Source organism: Neofelis nebulosa, chromosome 4 (assembly GCF_028018385.1).
Source record: "Neofelis nebulosa isolate mNeoNeb1 chromosome 4, mNeoNeb1.pri, whole genome shotgun sequence".
Classification (NCBI taxonomy): Eukaryota; Metazoa; Chordata; class Mammalia; order Carnivora; family Felidae; genus Neofelis; species Neofelis nebulosa.
In genome coordinates, this window is record NC_080785.1 from 134184772 (window position 1) to 134205904 (window position 21133).

Consider the following 21133-nt stretch of genomic DNA (forward strand, 5'->3'; position numbering starts at 1 on the left):
TGTTCAAGTGTGTTCCCTTTGTTTCCAAGTCCGTTGGAACTTTGAGAAGGCAGATCAAGGACAAATGTGGAAAGCAATTCAAAGAGCATTGCTTTCCCTTGACCTTGGCTGTCAATTAGGTAGGATATGGAAAACACTTGTGCTTTCTTCGTGGGCAGGTCAATGTCTTGGACCTGTAGTACTACTCTGGTAGAAGCTGAAGCACTGCTAGGCAGAAGGATGTGGCACACAGGTACCTTGATTTGAATCTGCCACCTGAGATGGCAAATACAGCCCATACATACAAACAGCGTTCTTTCAAGTTCACCTTCCAGTAATCTTGTAAACACAAAGTTTGAACAAAAGAGCTCTGTAAATAATTGATGAACAGTTACTGAAGCATGTTGGGCAGTCTTTGTGGTATTGATTTTGGACTGTGAACAAAGCAGACCTCTGCAAGCCCAGACTTTAGTCCCTTTCTCTCCTTTTTGGTGCTATCAATATTCATAGCCTGCTCACATGTTGGGAATGTGAAATGATGCTCCTTTCATGTTGCTCCTTTGGGCCTTTGCTCTCTGTGGATAGGGTCTCTGACCCATCCTTTAATTATCAGCTTTGATCCCCTTAATGAGGCGTTATCAAAATAGTTCAGGACACTGAATTATTAATTGAATAACTGTAATTAACGATCAAGGAATGGAAGCAAGCAAATGAACTTTGGTCTTCTACTTCCAAATTCGAAATCCTACTCTCGGTAGTTCAGCTCGGGTCTCGGAACTTCTCTGCCCTCTTTTTGAATTGCATCTTCACCCTTACTTTGTTACATATATTAAGTTCAACATTTGGTGTTTTATAGACCATTCACAGCCATCATAGAAAATAAAGTCATGTCCTTGCAATTTTAGCATTGCAGTAACTGAAAAGAAAACATAAAAAATAATCCATCATTTTTCTCTCAAACTCTCTCACACACAAATCAATAGAGCAGAATGCTTAGGTCAGCTCAGTGGGGGCATGGGTTGAAATAGGAATCAGGACAATACTTTGGAGTATTTAAATATTTATGAGTGCTGTATATCTCACAGAGGACTGAAACAGATTCTTAATGCCACAGTAAAGAAACTGGAGTAAAACCATCAAGTCTCAGCTTGAGAAAAAGTTAGTGACAACTCTTGAAACTGTCACAATCAGAAAAACTGGTATTGGATGCCGCCATATGCTATCGCAATCACTGTCTTTCCTGATTCGCCAGTAGAGCACAAAGAATGGCAATAGGGAAGGGGATCTCTAAAACATGCTGTGTCTGACATTCTCAAGGGAAAGGGACTTTGTCGAACATCAGTACAGATGACTCTGTTCTGGTGATGTAGGCACTTGGGCTGTGGTGAGAGGAAAATAGAAATTTGAGTGTGTTTTTGGAAGGCTCTTATTTCACTTCTGGTTAGACAAAAAAGTAGTGTAGAAGGTCTTCCTCACTTGTTACTCCATTCTTCTAGTGGTTTAAAGAGCTATATTCATTTCTCTTTTCCCTCCTGACATCTCAAATGCAAGAAGGGGTGAGAGGTGGGAAAAAGGTTTTTTCAGGCTCAGGGTAGGGCCTGGAAGCTATCCATTTTCAATAGGAAAATACTTGTAAAAACTGATAGATTTGACTACATAAAAAGACAAATCTTTCACATGGCAGGATTCTGTAAACCAATCTAAAACTCAGACTAGAAATCCTATTTAAGCTTATATGTCAGGCAAAATGTTAGTAGCCATACATACAAAATTTTTACAAACCAGGAAGCAAAATATGAACACCTGAAGAGTGAAGTTAATAGACAGTATAATAATTCATAAAAGAAATACTAAAATGACAATGGTTTGCAATTTTTGATAAATAGTTGAGACTCAACAGCCTTTCATGTATCAGTTTGGACAATATTAAAAAGAAAGAACATTTAACAAGGGTTGCAGGGGTGCAGTGATATACTGTACATATTGCATATCAAGAGGCCTAGCGGTATAATACCTCTTGACTCAAGATTTCTACTTAGAGGAATTTAAGGCATCAAAAGGCCAAGTGGCATGAGCAAGAATATGTCACAGAATTGTTCCTAACAGCAAAAATCAGAAATCCTACATAATTACCAAACGGAGCTATACTTTTGGTTCTGGGCAAGATGCATTCCATTTTACTTCTGCAAATTGCAACAAAAATCCCTGGACAAAACACATAAGTCACTTAGCATAGCACTCAAAGATAGAGGAAGGTCAGACCTGCTAGGCACATTGGGACTCAAAGAACAACCTAACAGTGAGGTACTGGGTTCCTTTACTTCCTTTGTTTCCCTTTTTCCTCTCGTTCCCTTCTCCCTCATTTGCTTCCTTCCTGTCTCCCTTCCTTCCTTGTGTCCTGTGTGTCCTGACTGAGGCACTGGAGAGGCCTTCAACCCAGAAATGCCAAAGAGGTCAGACAAAAATAGGCCCCCTAAAAAACTTACCTTCATTTTGTGCAAACAGCTGGGAAGGGAGCAATTCCACAATGCATAGATCTTTAATCCTATCTACCTTTTTTAATAAGTTGACTGATTTATTTTGAAAGAGAGAGTGTGTGTTTGAGTGAGAGTGGGGGAGGGGCAGAGAGACAGGGGGAGAGAGAAGGGTCTCAAGCAGGCTCCACACTGTCAGTGCAGAGCCTGATGCAGGGCTCAAACTTACCAACCACTAGATCATGACCTGAGCTGAAATCAAGAGTCAGATGCTTAATTGAGCCAGTTAGGTGCCCTATTCCTATCTACCTATCTTGAGTGAGCACCGTACGAACCGTGTGCAGCCATACACATCCCCACCCAGGGCTGAGAATACTACAGTTGATGACATTTCGTCATCAACATACAAGTAAAATAGAAGGAAATAGCCCTGCAAAGGCTTTATAGCTAAATTGACATTTGAACCACCACCCACAAGAGTGACCCAAGACATACATTTTGAATGTAATAGGTTGACCAGCCATCAAAACTGAAGATTTTTTTTAAATTTTTTTTTTCAATATATGAAATTTATTGTCAAATTGGTTTACATACAACACCCAGTGCTCATCCCAAAAGGTGCCCTCCTCAATACCCATCACCCAGAAGATTTAAATGGGACCTAGAGTTTGATAACATAATATTCAAAATGTCCAGGATGCAGACCAAAGTTACTCATCAGTAACAGGAAAATCTTAACTCAAATAAGAAACTATCATTAGCAGATGCCAACAATGACAAAGTTGCTGCAATTTTCAGACAAGGATTTTCTAGCAAGTGCCATAAAAATGGTCCAAGAGGCAATTATGACACTCTTGAAACAAAAAATAGACTATCTCAACAACAAAATGGAAGATGTAAAGAAGAACTAAATGGAAATTTTATAATTTTTTAATGCTTATTTTTGAGAGAGAGAGAGAGAGAGAGAGGAGAGAGGGAGGGAGGGCAGGGAGGGCAGGGAAGGGCAGGGAGAGAGAGGGACAAAGAGTCCAAAGGAGGCTCCAGGCTCTGAGCTGTCAGCACAGAGCCCAACATGGGGCTTGGACCCATGAATGTTGAGATCATGACCTGAGCCTAAGTTGGATGTTTAACTGACCGAACCGCCCAGGTGCCCCAGAACTAAACTGAAATTTTAGAACTGAAAAGTACAGTAAGTGAAATTTAAAAAAAACTTCCATGGATGGGTTTCATAGCAGAAATGAAATGAGATAGGAAAAAGAAATCAGTAAACACGCAGATAGACCAATCAAAATCACCCAGTCTGAGCCACAGAGAGGAAACAGACTGAAATAAACTGAGACTCAGGGGCCTGTGATAAAATAATGAGATTTAATAATCATCTCCTCAAAGCCCCACAAGGAGAGGAGAAAGACTATGGTGCTCAAAAAAGTGGCTAAAGACCTCCCAAATTTGGCAAAACATATAAACCTACAAATTCGAGGATGCATGTACAAACTTAAGTTTTCACTTCTCTGGGATAAAGACCCAGGAATACAGTTAGTGGGTTGTATGGTAAGTGTATGTTTATAAGAAAGATTGCCAAATGTTTTCAGAATTGTGGTACCATTTTACATTCCAACAGCAATGTGTGAGGGATCCAGTTACTCAACATCCTCACCAGCAATGTACAGGTGATTATTGTTATTCATGGTAGTTATTATCTATAAAGTCACCATGAGCACTAAATTAATGAATACTGAATCATTGTTCCTATAGCTTATACAAGCTTCTGTTCCTGCAGGCCTCTGGTCACATTTTCATCAACCAATCAACAGAGTACCTTATTTTATACGTGTTTCTGTTTAAAGACACCTTATCTAATACAATAATGTTGACTAACATTGAACTCCTGGGCAAAAGCCCTAAAACTCATGATGGAACAAAGCTTATTTAACACGTGTATTTTCTCCAGGGTAAATTGCAGCCTTCTTATGCTTAGAAACACTAGCCAGCACTCAGCACTACCCTTGGAGTCCATCTCAAATGGTGCAGTGACCACAAAAGCTCAGAAATGCAAGAGAATGTGGAGCTAAGGAGACTGCCTAAAGAATCTCATTTACACTATGGGAGCTGAAACAAAAAGGCAGTGTCCCTGTATTTAACATCAACTGCAGACATTTGTATTGGATGACCCAAATTTTTATTGCTCTATGTAGGCACATGTCCAAATGACTGTGAAAGCTCTCTGAGTATTGATTTTGGGGTTACAAATAAATTTTAGCAAGTAGACAAATTCACAAATAACCCATGAATAAATAAGGACAAATTGTACCACCATCAATATTCTGGTTTCAACACTGTGCATAAGGTACACGTAAACTACTAATTTTCTAACTTCTTGTGAGTCTTAAAATATTTCAAAATAAAACCTTATTGTAAGGAGGTGTGGCTAAATATGTTATCATATCTCAAAGCAATAAAGTATTATAGAACCATTAAAAGAGTACTGATTTATTTCTTGTATAATCCCATTCAATTAAAATATACACATAGATCTCATATATAAAATGTTAAGAGGGAGGACATTGTGTAGTTTTAACTTCTTCTTTCTCAATGTCCTTTTTTGAGACAGGTTCGCTAACATGTTTAATCTCCAACTGGGCTCCCTTCAGATATTCCCTTGACTCCCTTGGTCATTCTAACTTAAACTGAATTATTATTCCACAGCAAGGAAGAGAATCCAGATAGCTAGAAGTGACATCTTGTTTAAGTGTCAAAACTCTCTAAGATGATCACTCTTTCGACTTGATCTCTTATAAAAGTCCCACCAACCCAGAGATGTCATCTGTCAGAATGTTTGGAGTGTTGTGTAGCCGTCGGAATTCATCTATTGCCTTTCTGTCTGATCCTCCAGATTCTAGGTTTTGATACAAGTCTAGAAATCTTTGGATCCATTGTACAGAAATTGCTAGAAAAAGAAAGGAAACTGATGTTAACAAGCACCCACAATGACTGAGGCAGATGAACAGAATAAGTCTTAGAAAAAAAATGAAAAGCCACTGTGAATACTCAGAGATGTTAAGTATCAGAGCCTGTCATGTTCCTACCTAACCTTTTTCAGAGGACTGTAATTTGAGTCAATGTTAGCGAATAATAATGTCAGAAACCCCAACTCATTCTCATGGCTTCAAAGGCTTCAAGTACCCCCAGAGAAGGCAATGTAAAAACGAAGCTATATCAGGGTGGTGATACTAAAAATCAAAAGGAAAGAGATTTGGAGCCTAATGCTATAATTAATTTTGTAATTACATAAGACTGTCCAGAACTGGGAATTTGAGTTCTTAGAAAGTAAATAAATTTAAATGAGAATTACTTAACTAAAAATTTGATAAGACAATAATTGATTTTAGTAAAAAGACATTACGCGAAGTATAGTCAGCAAGACTGGTAAAATAAGGAAGTACGTGCCTTGGAGTTTAATGGAACTTCATCCCAATTGCCAAGACGCTGTCTCAGCAGAAAACAGGAGCCCACAGGATGCTATTAGATAGGAAGAGGTTGTTTTTCATGGCTAAAAGGAAGAGTAGGCAGGGCCTGGGGGGAAATCTCTTCTGGTTATGCAGCTCTGCATGTGATAACCAAATGCCTCTGGCAAAAAACACAAGATTTCCTTGGCCAGTTCAAGGTTTCTTCAGGTTAGAGAAAGGTATCTCTTCAATCTGGGCCACTTAGTCCAGAAGAACAATGATGAAATTAAGGCCTGAGAGAAGAAGAGGCATATCTTCATTTGGTCTCCAGTGAAGCCACATATATTTTTCAACAAGTATCCTCATTCTACTTTGTCACAATCTAACAAAAGAGAATTCCCCTTAAGTTTCTGTCTAAAAAGTTCTCTTTGTCAGAAAGATATCAAGTATTGTGTTATCATGAGCAATATCAAATCAGTGCTAATGACTGCATTTGGAATAAAATGCAGATAGCAGGAAAGACAAATTATAAAACCAATCTCAATGGTCCCCATGGAGGGACCATAGTGGATGTTGATTTATTGAATCAAAGGAAAGCCTTTGTTGGTAAAAGTGCCTAATGACATAATTAAACCTTTGATCATATGTGATGTTTGAGCCCTGCTTTAGTTTTTCACTCAACATGTAAAAGCTTTAATAACCCTTTGGTTCACAGTTAAAAAGGGGGAAGAATCAAGAAACAAACAAAAAGTTTTCTTCTGTTTTTTTTTTTTTTTTCCTGATCATTGAAAGAGCTGTGGTGTGGTACAGATCAATTGCTAGAGATGCCTCTATACATCAGATGTATTCAAGAGACACATTGATTCAATTGCTCAGAATAATTCAGAGTTCATCTAATGGGAGGTTAAGATACTAAAGCACCTCAGGTTCAATTTTCCTGCAGTCTCATCCTCCAATTGTATCTGAAATTTAGTCGTCCAGACAGTCCCAAGACACTGACAGAGACATGTAGTTAATTTGTCCATTAGAATCTAAGATGCTTTGAAAGGTAGGCAGATCATTCTCAGGAAACTTGACTCTTTAAATAACAGACTTGTTAGCAAAATGGCATGTTGAAAATCTAGGCCCACCAGGGTGAATGGTTCCCCTCAGATTTACTTTTTAAGTTTGTATTTAGAAATAGGACTTGCAGGGATTATTATACAGAGAGATGGTCTCTTGTCTCTTTCACCAAGATCACCCACTGGTTCCAACGGACCTAATTACAGCATAGTGTCAACACCAGGAATCCAACACTGGTACAATGTTTTAGACATAAAATTATTACATTACCACCAAGATCTCCTTCATGTTACCCTTTTAAGTCACACCCGACCACCCCCACCCACCATTCCTAACCCTTGATCACCACTATTTTCCATCTCTATAAAAAGGCAGCTCAATGCCCTTGAGATCCATCCAGGTTATACATGTCAATGGCTTGTTCTTTTTAATTGGTGAGTAGTATTCCATGGTATGAATGGACCACAATTAGATTAGCCATTTACCAACTAAGGCATATTTTGATTGTTTCCAGCTTTTAGACATTATAAATAAAGTTGCTATGAACAATTATATACAAATTTTTGGTGTGAACATTAGGTTTTCATTTCTCTGTGACAAATGCCCAGGAGTGCAATTGCTGGGTCTTATGATAAATGTATGTGGGTTTTTTTTTTTTATTGTTGTTGTTGTTTTTTTAAGAAACTGCCAAATTATTTTTCAAGAGTGGCTCTACCATTTTACATTCCACTAGTAATGTATGCGTGGACTGGTCTTTCAACATCCTCACCAATACTTTACCAGTGTTTGTTTTTAATCAGGAGTTTTGTGAGTTTCTTCCATATTGTAGATACAAATCCTTTGTCAGATATGTAGTTTGTACCTATTTTCTCCCAGTCTGTAGCTAGCCTTTTCTGAACTGGTTATTTTGAAGAGTAAAAGTTTTCAATTTTAACAAGGTCCAATTTATCAGTTATTTTGTGGATGGTCGTGTTTTTAGTATCCTAACAGCCTTTCATTAAGCTGCTGGTCCTAAAGATTTACTCTGTTGTTGTCTTCTGTAAGTTTATCTTTGTTTTTCTTTTTAGGTGTAATTTTTTTGGTAAATTTTATAGTTTTTCATTTTACACTTAAATCTATGACCCATTTTCAGTTATCTTTCCTACAAGTGGAGTTTAGGTCAAAGTTCATTCCCACCCCCCCACCCCCACATGGATGTCCACTTGCTCCAGCACTATTTGTTGTAAAGACTACATTTTCTCTACTAAACTGCTTTGGTGCTAAGCAGGAAAGAGTATCCAATTTCTGGAAAAAAGTCTCTTTAGCAAATAGTGCTGTGAGAACTGGACAGCAACATGCAGAAGAATGAAACTGGACCACTTTCTTATACCATACACAAAAATAAACTCAAAATGGATGAAAGACCTGAGTGTAACACAAGAAACCATCAAAACCATAGAGGAGAAAAGTGGCAGCGACCTCTTTGACCTCAGCTGCACTGATTTCTTGCTCAACACATCTCCAAAAGCAAAAATTAACTATTGGGACCTCATCAAAATAAAAAGCTTCTGCACTGCAAAGGAAACAATCAACAAAGCTAAAAGGCAACCAATGGAATGGGAAAAGATATTTGCAAATGACCTATCAGATAAAGGGTTAGTATCCTAAGTCTATAAAGAACTTACCAAACTCAACACCCAAAAATCAAACAATCCAGTGCAGAGATCCAGGAAGAAGACATGAATAGATAGTTTTCCAAAGAAGACATCCAGATGGCCAACAGACAAATGAAAAGATGCTCAATGTCACCCATCATCAGGGAAATACAAATCAAAACCACACTGAGATACCACCTCATAGTGGTCAGAGTGGCTAACATTAACAACTCAGGCAACAACAGATGCTGGTGAGCATGTGGAGAAATGGGAACCCTCCTGCACTGTTGGTGGGAATGCAAACTGGTACAGCCACTCTGGAAAACACTGTGGAGGTTCCTCAAAAAATTAAAAATAGAACTACCCTATGACCCAGCAATACTACTGCTAGGAATTTAGCCAAAGGATACAGGAGTGTTGATGCATAGGGGCACGTGCACCTCAATGTTTATAGCAGTGCTTTCAACAATAGCCAAATTATGGAAAGAGCTTAAATGTCCATCAGCTGATGAATGGATAAAGAAGATGTGGTTTATATGTACAATGGAATACTATTTGGTAATGAGAAAGAATGAAATCCTGCCATTGCAACCTTGTGGATCAACCTGGAGAGTATCATGCTAAGTGAAGTAAGTCAGAGAAAGACAAATACCATGTTTTCACTCATATGTGAATCTTGAGAAACTTAACAGAAGAAACTTAACAGAAGAAACAGAAGAAACAGAAACTTACCAGAAGACTATGGGGGAAGGGAGGGGGAAAATGGTGTCAAAGAGGAAGGCAAAACATAAGACTCTTAAATATGGGGAAAAACTGAGAATTGATGGGGGTGGTGCGGGGGAGAGGGAAAAATGGGTGATGGGCATTGAGGAGGGCACTTGTTGGGATGAACACTGGGTATTGTATGTGATGGATCATGGGAATCCACCCCCAAAACCAAGAACATACTATATACACTGTATATTACCTAACTTGACAATAAATTCTATTAAAAAAAAAAAAGAAGAAAAATACCCTATAAGCCAGCAATTACACTAATAGGTATTTACCCCAAAGATAGAGCAATACTCATTTGAAGGGGTGCATGCACCCTGATGTTTATAACAGTGTTATCAACAGTAGCCAAACTATGGAAAGAGCCCAAATGTCAAATGTCCACCAATTGGTGAATGGATAAAGAAGATGTGTCTCATATATGTAAATATATATGGTATATATACATAATGGAATATTACTCAGCCATCAAAAATAATGACATCTTGCCATTTGCAACGATGTGGATGGAGCTAGAGTATACTATGCTAAGTGAAGTAAGTCAGAGAAAGACAAATACCATATGATTTCACTCATATGTAGAATGTAAGAAACAAAACAGATGAACATAGGGGAATCAGGAAAAAAACAGAGAGGGAAGCAAACCATAAGAGATTCTATATCTATATCTATAGCAAACAACCTAAGGTTTGATGGACGGAGGTGGGCGGGGATGGACTAAATGGGTGATGGGCTAAATGGGTAATGTGTATCAACAAAGGCACTTGCTGGGATGAGCACTGGGTGTTATATGTAAGTGATGAATCACTAAATTGTACTCCTGCAACCAATATGACACTGTTAGCTAACTAGAATTTAAATACAAATCTGAAACAAACAAAATAATACTAAAAAAATTGCTTTTGCACTATTGTCAAAAATCACTTGGCCATACTTGTATGAATCTATTTCTGGATTCTCTATCTTGTTTCATTTATCTATGTGTCTATCCCTCCACTAAATATACAGTCATGATTAGTATATAATAAATCTTAAAATTGATAAAGTGACTCCTCTGACTTTATTCTTATTTTTCAGAATTACTTTTAGGTATTTTAGTTCCACTGTCTTTCCAAATAAATTTTAGAGTAGTCTTGCTTACATAGAAAAATATAATTGTGGTGCCCGGGTGGCTCAGTTGGTGAAGCATCCAGCTTTGGCTCAGGTCATGATCTTGCAACTTGTGGGTTCTAGTCCCATGTCAGGCTGTGTTGACAGCTCAGAGTCTGGAGCCTGCTTTGGATTCGGTGTCTCCCTCTTCCTCTCCCCTGCTTGCACACTGTCTCTCCTTCAAAAATAAATAAACATTAAAAAAATGTTTTTTAATGAAAAATATGATTGCATTAAATCTCTTTATTAATTTATGGAGAATTTTACTAATTGGAGACTTCCAATTCATGAACATGAACATGGAATATCTCTTCACTTCTTTACATCTTTGAATTTTATTCCATCAGTACTGTGCAATTTTCAGCATGTAAGTCCTACACAGGTTTTGGTAGATCTGCAACTAAGTATTTCATATTTTTGGAATAAATGTAAATAGCATTTATTTTTTAAATTTCATTTTCCATGTGTTCATTGCTAGTATATACAAATACTTTTCCCTTTTAACTTCAAAGTTCCAGGAGGTTTTTTTTTTTCGTCTTTTTATATATTCTTTGGGATTTTTTTTGTATAAAACTTCAGGCCATCTGAAAAAAGTGTGTTTTATTTCTTCCTTTCTGATCATGTGCCTTTTCTTTTCTTTCCTCATTGTGCTAGTTAAAACTTCCAGTACCATGTAGAATACGAGTGGTGAGAGCAGGCATCCTTGATTTGTTCTTGATCTTAGGGGAGAAGCATTTAGTCTTTTACCATAAAGTAAAATGTTAGCTTCAGGGCTGTTGTAGGTATTGTTTATCCATTTGAAGAAATTCATCTCTATTTCTTTTTTTCTCAGAGTTTTTATCACAAATAGGTACTAAATGTTGTCAAATGCTTTTTCCTACATCGAATGATATGATCTTTGTCTTTTGTCTTCTTTAGCCTGTTACATAGTGAGTTATATCAATTGATATCTGAATATCGTAACTTTGCATCCCTGGAATAAACCTTCCTTGGTCATGGTGTATATTTCTTTTCATATATTACTCGGTTGTATGTATAAGAATTTTGTTAGTTATTTCTATATTTATATTCATGAGGGATGTTGGTGCACAGTTTTCCTTTTTTGTATGGCCTTTGCCTGGTTTAGTATTAGAACAATAGCAGCTATACAGAATGAATTGGGAAATGCTCCCTCCTCTTCTGTTTTCTGGGAGACACTGTTTACAGTTGGTATTAATTATGCTTTAAATGTGAGACAGACTTTAATAAAACCATGTGGGCCTTGAGATTTTCTGGTCTATGCACATTGGTGTTGCCAGGTCACTGGTTTCTCCAGCACCCACTCTGAGACAGAAGTGAGGCAGAAAGAAAGCCCAGGTAATTCCGAATCATATTGTTCTCTGGATCCTAGGTTTCCTAGTTAGTCTACCTTCTTGTTTCCACCTTTTAGACTTCTGTTATATTTGTCCAGAGATTTTACTTGCACTTAGTGGGAGAAATAATGAAAGGTACATATATTCCATGTTCCCAGAAGTGTAAGTTTCCCAAAGGACTTTAACCTGGTGGGTAGCCAAGAGGAAAAATATTTAGGACAAAGGAGAAAAGAGGGGAAATTTTGGTGAACTGTTCTGTCTTGGACATATACGGATAATGATGATTTGTGTCTACTGATGAACAACCTACTTCACCTCCTTGTTTTGTTTTCTATAGAGCTATAACTCACATACCGTAAAATCTATGCTTTTCAAGTGTACCATTCAGTGAATTATTAGTATATTCAAAAAGTTTTATAGACACCAACACTGTACAATTTCAAAACAATTTTATCACTCCAGAATGAAATCTCATACCCATTCCTCCCACTCCACATTCCTTTCTCCCCAAAGCCCTTCGTTGATCTACTGTCTCTCTATATTTGCCTATTTGAATATCTCATATATGTGGAATCATGCAATACGTTTTCCTTTGGGTCTGGGTTATCTAACTTAGCATAATTTTTAGGTTCACCCGTGTTGTAGCATATATCAACACTTCATAGCTGATTGATATTCTATTATATGCACAGACCAGGTTTTATTTATTCATTCAGTGGTTGATGGGCATTTTGTTTGTTCCTACTTTTTAACTATTAGGAATAACGCTGCTATAAACATTTGTTTATGTGTGTTTTTGTGGAAATATGTTTACAATTCTCTTGGGTATAGATCTAGTAGTAGAACTGCTGGGTCATATAGTAACTCTATTTTCAACTTTTTGAGAGATTGTCGAAGTGTTTTCCAAAGTGGCTGCATTTTACATTCCGATTGGTGATGTGTGTGGGTTCCAATTTCTCTACATTCTCATTTTCCATTTAAAAAAAAAATTACAGTAATCCTAAGGAGTGTTAAGTGTTATCACATCACCTACTGGTATTATTTTCATTTCCCTATTTATTTTTATTTCTCTGTCGACTAATGATGTGATTACCTTTTCACGTGTTTTTTGGCTTTTTGTATAATTTCTTTGGATACACACCTTTCCAAGTCATGGCCTATTTTAAAATTGGATTGTATTTTATTAATGGAATATAGGAGTTCTTTATATGTTTGGATACTGGATCCTAATCAGATAAATAATTTGCAAATACATTCTCCCATTTTGTAGGCTGTCTTTATGTACTCCTGACAGTGTCCTATGATATATTTTTTAAAAAATTATTCTTAAGTTAGTGAACATATAGTGTAGTCTTGCCTTCAGGAGTAGAATTCAGTGATTCATCACTTACATCTAACAGCCAGGGCTCATCCCAACAAGTGCCTTCCTTAATGCCCATCACTCATTTTCCCCACCCCCATCAACTGTTTGTCTCTGTATTTAAGAGCCTTTTATGGTTTGCCTCCCTGTTTTTATCTTATTTTTCCTTTCCTTCCACTATGATAGTCTGTTAAGTTTCTCAAATTCTACATATGAGTGAAATCATGTGATCTGTCTTTCTGTGACTGACTTGTTTTGCTTAGCACAATACCCTCCAGTCCCTTCTACGTTGTTACAAACGGCAAGATTTCATTCTTTTTCATTGTTAATATTCCATTGTACATACATACATACACACATACACCACATCTTCTTAATCCATTCATCAGGTGATGGACATTTGGGCTCTTTCCATACTTTGGCTATTGTTGATAGTGCTGCTATAAACATTGGGGTGCATGTGCCCCTTTGAATTGGCACTCCTGTATCCTTTGGATAAATTCCTAGTAGTGCAGGTACTGGGTTGTAGGGCAATTCTATTTTTAATTTTTTGAGGAACCTCCATACTATTTTCCAGGGTGGCTGCTGCACCAGTGTGCATTCCCACCAACAGTGCGAGAGATTCCCCTTTCTCCACATCCTTGCCAATATCCGTTTCTGTCTGAGGTGTTCATTTTAGCCACTCTGACCCGTGTGAGGTGATATCTCAGTGTGGTTTTGATTTGTATTTCCCTGATGATGAGTGATGCTGAGCATTTTTTCATGTGGAAATGATGGATGTCTTCTTTGGAAAAATGTCTATTCACATCTTTTGCCCATTTCTTCACTGGATTATTTGTTTTGTGGGTGTTAAGTTTGGTAAGTTCTTTATGGATTTTTGACACTAACCCTTTATCTGATATATCATTTGCAAATATTTTCTACCATTCATTGGTTGCCTTGTAGTTTTGTTGACTGTTTCCTTTGCTAGATGCACAAAATTTTTAATTTTGATCAATTTTATTTTTTCTTTTATTCACTGTGCTTTAGATATCTTGCCTAAGAAACCACTATCTAATCAAAGGTCACTAAAATTTATACTTAAGTGTTAAAAAATAAACAATTCGGACACTTGAATTTTAGTCTTTGTTACATTTTAAGCTAATTTTTATATATGATGTGAGGTAGACATATTAGGTTCATATGGCTTCTTAATAATTGGCTTAAAACAACAGAAATTCATTATCTCACCGTTTCTGAGTCCAGATGTCTGAAATTCGTTTCACTGGGCCACAAGCAAGGTGTCAGCAGCATTGTGTTCCCTCCAGAAGGACAAGGGGAAAATTTATTATTACCTCTTCTAGCTTCTGGAATGCTGCTGACATTCCTTGGCTTAGGACTACATCAGTCCATTCTCTACCTTTGTGATCACATGCCTTCAATTCCTCTGTGTGGAGTCTCCATTTCCTCCTTATAAAGGATACTTCTGATTGCATTGTGGGCCCATCCTGATAATCTGGAATCATCTCCACATCTCAAAATTCTTAATATAATCACATTTGCAAACACCCTTTTTCCAAATCAAGCAACATTTACAGATCCCAGAGGACAGAAACCGATACCTTTGGGAATCCTAATTCAAACCATTACACGAGGTGTGCAACCTTTCTTGTTTTTGCTTATGGATATCCAATTGTCTCACCACTTATTTTTGAAAAGTTTGTTCTTTCCCCACTGAATTGCGTTGTCGTAGTTGCTGAAAATAAGTTGACCATAAATTTGTTTTTTCTTCTGGTTCCACAATTCTATTCCATTGATCTCTATGTCTATCTTTTTTTTTTTTTAAGGTTTATTTATTTTTGACGGAGAGAGAGAGAGAGAGAGAGAGAGAGAGAGAGAGAGAGAGAGAAGATGAGTGGGGGAGGGGCAGAGAGAAGGAGACACAGAATCTGAAGCAGGCTCCAGGCTCTGAGCTGTTAGCATAGAGCCCAATGCAGGGCTCGAACTCACGTACCGCGAGATGGTGACCTGAGCCGAAGTCAGACGCTCAACTGACTGAGCCACCTGGGCGCCCCTCTCTATGTCTGTCTTTATAGCAACACCACAATGCCTTGATTACTGTAGCTTGGTATGAAGTTTTTAAATTTGCAAATGTGAGTCTTACAATTCTCTTCTTTTTCAAGATAGATTATGGGAAGTCTCTCGTATTTTCTTACGAGTTTTTGGGCCAGCCTACACATTTTTGTACAATAGTCAGCTTCAATTTTGACAGAGAATGCATGGGATCAGTATATCAATTTGGAGAGCATTGGTATGTGTTAACAATATTAAGTCTCTCAATGATATTGTGTAGTTTTCAGTGTAAAAACCTTATGCTACTTTTGTTACATTTACTCCTAAGTATTCATTTTGATACGGTTGAAAATGGAATTGTTTTAATTTTTTATTTCTCATGACTGAAGTATAGAAGTACAATTGACTTTTTAATCCTGATCATGTAACCTGAAACCTTCATTAATTTATTAGCTTTAATACTTTATTTTGGTGGATGTCTTAAAATTTTCATTATACAAGAGCATGCTACCTGACAATAGAGGTAATTTTACTTCCTTCTTTTCAATCTGGTTACATTTTATTTTTATTTTCTTGCCTAATTACTCTGGCTAAAATCTCTAAGACATTGTTGAATAGAAGTGGCAAGAGTAGGCATGTACATCTTGTTCCTGATATTAGGAACAAGTTTTAACATTGAGTTTTCATAGTTTTAACATTGAGTATGTGTTAGTTATGGATTTTTCAAGTGTGTCCTTAAACAGGTTGAGGAAGTTTCCTTCTATTTTTAGTATGTTATTAGTTTTTTGATCATGAACTGATGTTGGACTTTATCAAGTGCTTTCTCTTTTTATATTCAGATAATCATGTGTTTTTGTCATTTCTTCTATTAATGTGGTGAATTACAATGATTCTCATATGCTATACCAATCTTGCATTCCTGGAATGAATCTTTCTGGGTCATCATATGTAACTGTTTTTACATATGGATTTGGGTGGTTAAAGCTTTTAAGAGATTTTTCCATCAATACTCTTAAGAGACTTTGATCTGTAGTTTTAATTTCCTGTGATATTTTTGCTTAATTTGGGTATCAGGATAATTCTCACCTGATAGAAGGAGTTGGGAAGTGTTTCCTTCTTTCCTATTTATGGGAAGATTTTAAGAAGTTTTAGTGTTAATTATTCTTAATCCTTTGATAGTATTCACCAGTGAAGTCATTTGCATCTTGGTGTTTTATTGTCGAAAGTGTTCCTGAACACTACATCTCTTTGCTTATTATAGACCTAATGAGGTCTAAATTCTATTTTTTCTTCAGTTAATTCCACTAAAATGTTTCTTTCCAGGAATTTTTCTATATAATGTAAGCTATCTAATACATTGGCATATAAAAGTTCATAATATTCTGTTCTAATTCTTTTTATTTCCATAAAGTTCATAGTAATGTTCCTTCCTTTTGTGATAATTTTTAATAGTCTTTTTTTCCTTGGTCAGTTTAAAGATTTATCAACTTTGTTGACTTTCCAAAGAATTAACTTTTAGTTTTATTGATTTCCTCTATTTTTTTTCCTACTGTCTATTTCATTTGTTTTGGCTCTCATATTTATTGTTTCCTTTCCTCTGGTTGTATAAGGCTTAGTTTGTTCTTTTTTTCATATCTTAAGGTATAAGTTTGGCTTACTAATTTGAGATTTTTTTTTTAACATTTATTTATTTTTGAGACAGAGAGAGACAGAGCATGAATGGGGGAGGGTCAGAGAGAGGGAGACACAGAATCCGAAGCAGGCTCCAGGCTCCGAGCTGTCAGCACAGAGCCCGATGCGGGGCTCGAACTCACGGACCGCGAGATCGTGACCTGAGCCGAAGTCGGCCGCTTAACCGACTGAGCCACCCAGGGGCCCCGAGATTTTTTTTTTAACATAGGTGTTTACAGCTAATAATTTTCCTCTAATCACTCTGTTAGTTGTACCAAGTTTTGGTATGCTTTGCTTTCATTTTCATTCACCTCAAACTAGTTTCCAATTTCCCTTGTGGTTTCATCTCTGATCTCTGAGTTATTTAGAAGCATGCTTCTTAATATCCACATTCCCCCCACCCCCAAATTTCCTTCTGCTAATGATTTGTAATTTCCTTCAGTTGCAGTTAGGGAACATGGCTTATATGATTTCAATTCTTTTAACATTTTCAAGACTTATTTTATTGCCTAGTATATAATCTACACTGAAGGTGTCTTCATGTACACTTTAAGTGTATTCTGTTGTTGGGTAAGAGTGTTCTATAGATGTCTATTAGTTTGGTTGATTCATAGTGTTGTTCCATTCTTCTATTTCCTTGTTCAGCTTCTAGTTGTTTTCTCCACTATTGAAAGTAGGGTATTTAAGTCTCCAACTATTGTTGTTGAATTATATTTGGTCCTTCAATTCACCAATTTTGGCTTAATATATCTTGGGACTCTCTTGTTAGGTGCACCTGCCTCCTGTTGACACACTTCCTATGTGAATTGACTCTTTTGGGGCTCAACTATAGATAAAGCAATATTCTAAATATATTTCGTATGTAACAAAAGTAATTGAATAACGAATGTTCTCGATCGGTGGCCAGAAAACATTTTCAGTAAAGGGCCAAATACTGTTTTAGGTTTCTGCAGGACATACAGTCTCTGTCACAACTACTCAATGCTGCTTTTGAAGTGAGAAAGCAGCCACAGAAAACATGAAAGCAAATGAGTGTGACTATGTTCCAGTGAAACTTTATTTACAAAAATAGTCAGTGGACTGGACCACGTTTACCAACCCTGGCCCAGATGATTGCTTTTTGGAAGTGTGATTTATTAACAGGGTATGTTTATCAATACTATTCTCTGTACTCTTTTGGACTATTTCCTCTGCATAATTCCAGCACATAATTTGATTTTATGCACTTTACTCAGAGAACATAATTGACCAACTTGTAATGAGTTTATTTGCAAGAAACAATTCTTCCTTCTTTAATGTCTTCAGTTCTGAAACGTGGATATGAAAATGCATTCCTGTGTTTGTTTGTTTGTTTGTTTGTTTGTTTGTTTGTTTTACCAGCCATGTCTACATTAGTAGCATCTTGAATATTGACATTTGATATATAATCAATCTGAGACAACATAATATTCTCATCCTATATTCTCCATCCTTATGCATGGATTTGAATGAGTTGCATCTGTGTTCAGAGTAAACCCGTGCAAATCAATTACCAAAGGGCAAACTGAGGTATACAGTATTTAGCTGAGAAGGCCTGAAACTCTGTGTTTGAAAATATTTGGCAAGTATTGAGATTTCAAGATTCCCAGAATACTCCAGGGGTTTCAGAGATGCAGGGCAGGGAAACTGTGCCCATTCCAACATACAGGTGTGACAACAGGAAAATTGAGTGCTAATTGATTACTTGCTGCTCAGCGGCATGAAGCAGAGTCCAAATGAATAAATAATCAAATCCCAGCTATAAAGTAATGGAATGATAGATTGCTCAGGAAGGCTCTGTCACCAAGACATGTTAGAGCTGCAAGAATACCTTTATACTGTGGGAGGAAACAAGAGACATGATGCACGGTATTTATCACTCTTTGATTATCCCATAGAGGGGTTTTTTTTCCCCAGGAGCCTTTGAGTTGCTGCCACAAACTTCATCAGTGAAAGGGGACAGAGGGGGAAGTTATCTTGGTTTAACAGACTTGGAAATGATGGCCCACAATGGCTTAGTGACATGCCAGTGAGCTTGTTCGCTTCGGCTCTGGAACCCCTCCTGGGATGAAACCTGGACAGCATCCCAAGCTGCCGGCCTTCAACTGCGTTACAGCAACAAGTACTTATCTGGCTTTGCCTGTGTCTGGTGAGGAGGATAAGAGGATAATGGTTGTTGCAAGCTTCTCTGGCGCCTGGTCCAGTGGTAAGGGTTTGACACATGTTATCTCATTTATTCCTCACAGATGATGCCACGTAGTGATTTAAATGACCCTTATTCTAAAGATGAAGAAACTAAATCTGAGCGCAAAGAACTTGACATATTTCAACGTTGTCTCTTTGATTCCCAAACTCTCTTTAAGCACTTTCTGTAGTTTCTTCGGGCAACACACCTGTTCTTGTTTGTTTGGCAGCTACACCGTGTGCTAAATGATAGTGATGTCATTCTGGCGTTCTGAGCAGTCTCTTGTGAATCTGGGCAGGCTAAATTAGTCTGTCAGAAGTGAACAGGTGATCAAATGAAGTTGCCCCAAAATGATAGACCCACATGAATGAACTGGTTCTTGGGAGGCAATAGCTGCCTACTTCTTGCCCCCTTTTCCCTTACCTACAGGCAACTGTAGTGGGAGGTTCTGGGGGGCTAAACGCTGTGTAGGTGCCCCCCCTCCACCCCAAGATTTCTGCTTCCTGGTGAACACACCCTGTGTAATTCTCTTCCCTTGTGTATCAACAGGCCCTGTGACTATGACAGGACATCGCTCCTATGATTAAATCGTATACCAGAAAAAAAGAAAAGGAAACAAACCACCAGAGACTCTTAAGGATAGAGAGCAAATAGAGGGTTGATGGAGGAGAGGTGGGTGGGCGACGGGCTAGACGGGGGATGGATATCAAGGCAGGCGCTTGTTGGGATGAGCACTAGGTGTTGTATGTAAATGATGAATCACTGAATTCTACTTCTGAAACCAATATTACACTGTATATTAACTAAAATTTAATTTAAACAATTTAAAAATAGATTACATGTCAGGTAAAGACATTTTGCAGATGTAATTAAGACTCTAATTCTATTGGTTATGAATTAATCCAAAGGGAGATTATCCTGGGTGGGCCTGACTTAATTAGGTACAAGAGTGGACTGTTTTGAAGAGATTTATTCTCAAGCTCACCTTGAAGAAACATGATGGCACTTTGTGAGAGGGCCACATAGCAAGGACTGCAGGCATTCAGAATCACCCCCAGCTAACATCTACTAAGAAAATGGGGATCTCAGTTCTACAATTACAAAGAACTGAATTTTGCTAACAACCACATGAGGTTGCAAGAGGACTCCGATTTCTCGAAGATACAGACTGGCCAACGCGTGAAGTGCAGTTTTGTTAGACCGTGAGCAGGGGCCTCAGTTAAGCCATGCAGGGACTCTTGACTCACTGGAACTGAGATCATAGATGAGTGTTGTTTAAAACCCTATGTTTCCATCTTTTTTGCTCCATAGCAGCAGATAACTAATCCAGAATCCTTTCTCGAGGAGGGATTTCTTAGGGTTCCCTAGGGAACCCTCTGTTCTCTGCAAGCTGGAGAACCAGAAAACCAATGGTGTTATTTAGTCTGTGACTTTCAGAGCCCAAAGCGATGTTGCAAGGCAGGAGAAGATCAAGGTCTTAGCTCAAACAGAAAGCAGTCTGCTCTTCCTCCACTTCTTTGTTCTATTCAGCTCCTTTAACAGATTGGATGATGCCCACCCATAGTGGTGAGGGCAATCTTTATTCATTCTACTGATTCAAGTGCTAACGTGTCCTGGAAACGTCAAAGACACACCCAGAAATGTATTACCTGCTATCTGGATGTCCTTTAGCCCAGTAAGATTGACAAATAAAATTAACCAACACAATGGGCTTTCCCACTTCTTTTCTCTTGTCCCTCTCTACACCCACTGTCCAAAGAGCAGCTCAAGTGACCTTTCAAAACTGTACAGCAGATCATGTCTTTCCTTGCAGGAAACACCTTAATGTCTTTCCTCCTGACAAAAGTCTACTCTCAACTACCTCAGCCTACAACATCGTGTATGACATGCCCTTGCTCTTTCCACGTTCACGGTGCCATTTCCTCCCTAGGCTTACACTCCAGCCTCACAAGCCTTCCTTCACTTCTGAGAGGGTAC

General features: G+C 37.7%; 1 long non-coding RNA gene across 2 annotated transcripts in view; it reads right to left on the reverse strand.

Annotated features, from left to right (window-relative positions):
* LOC131509921 (uncharacterized) overlaps positions 1 to 14537 on the reverse strand; it is a 28196-nt gene extending 13659 nt beyond the window's left edge. For both annotated transcript variants that reach the window (XR_009260784.1, XR_009260783.1), the window contains exon 1: positions 14461 to 14537. This is a non-coding gene — a long non-coding RNA (uncharacterized LOC131509921). The remainder of the gene's footprint in view (positions 1 to 14460) is intronic.
* Positions 14538 to 21133: the final 6596 nt, after the last annotated feature.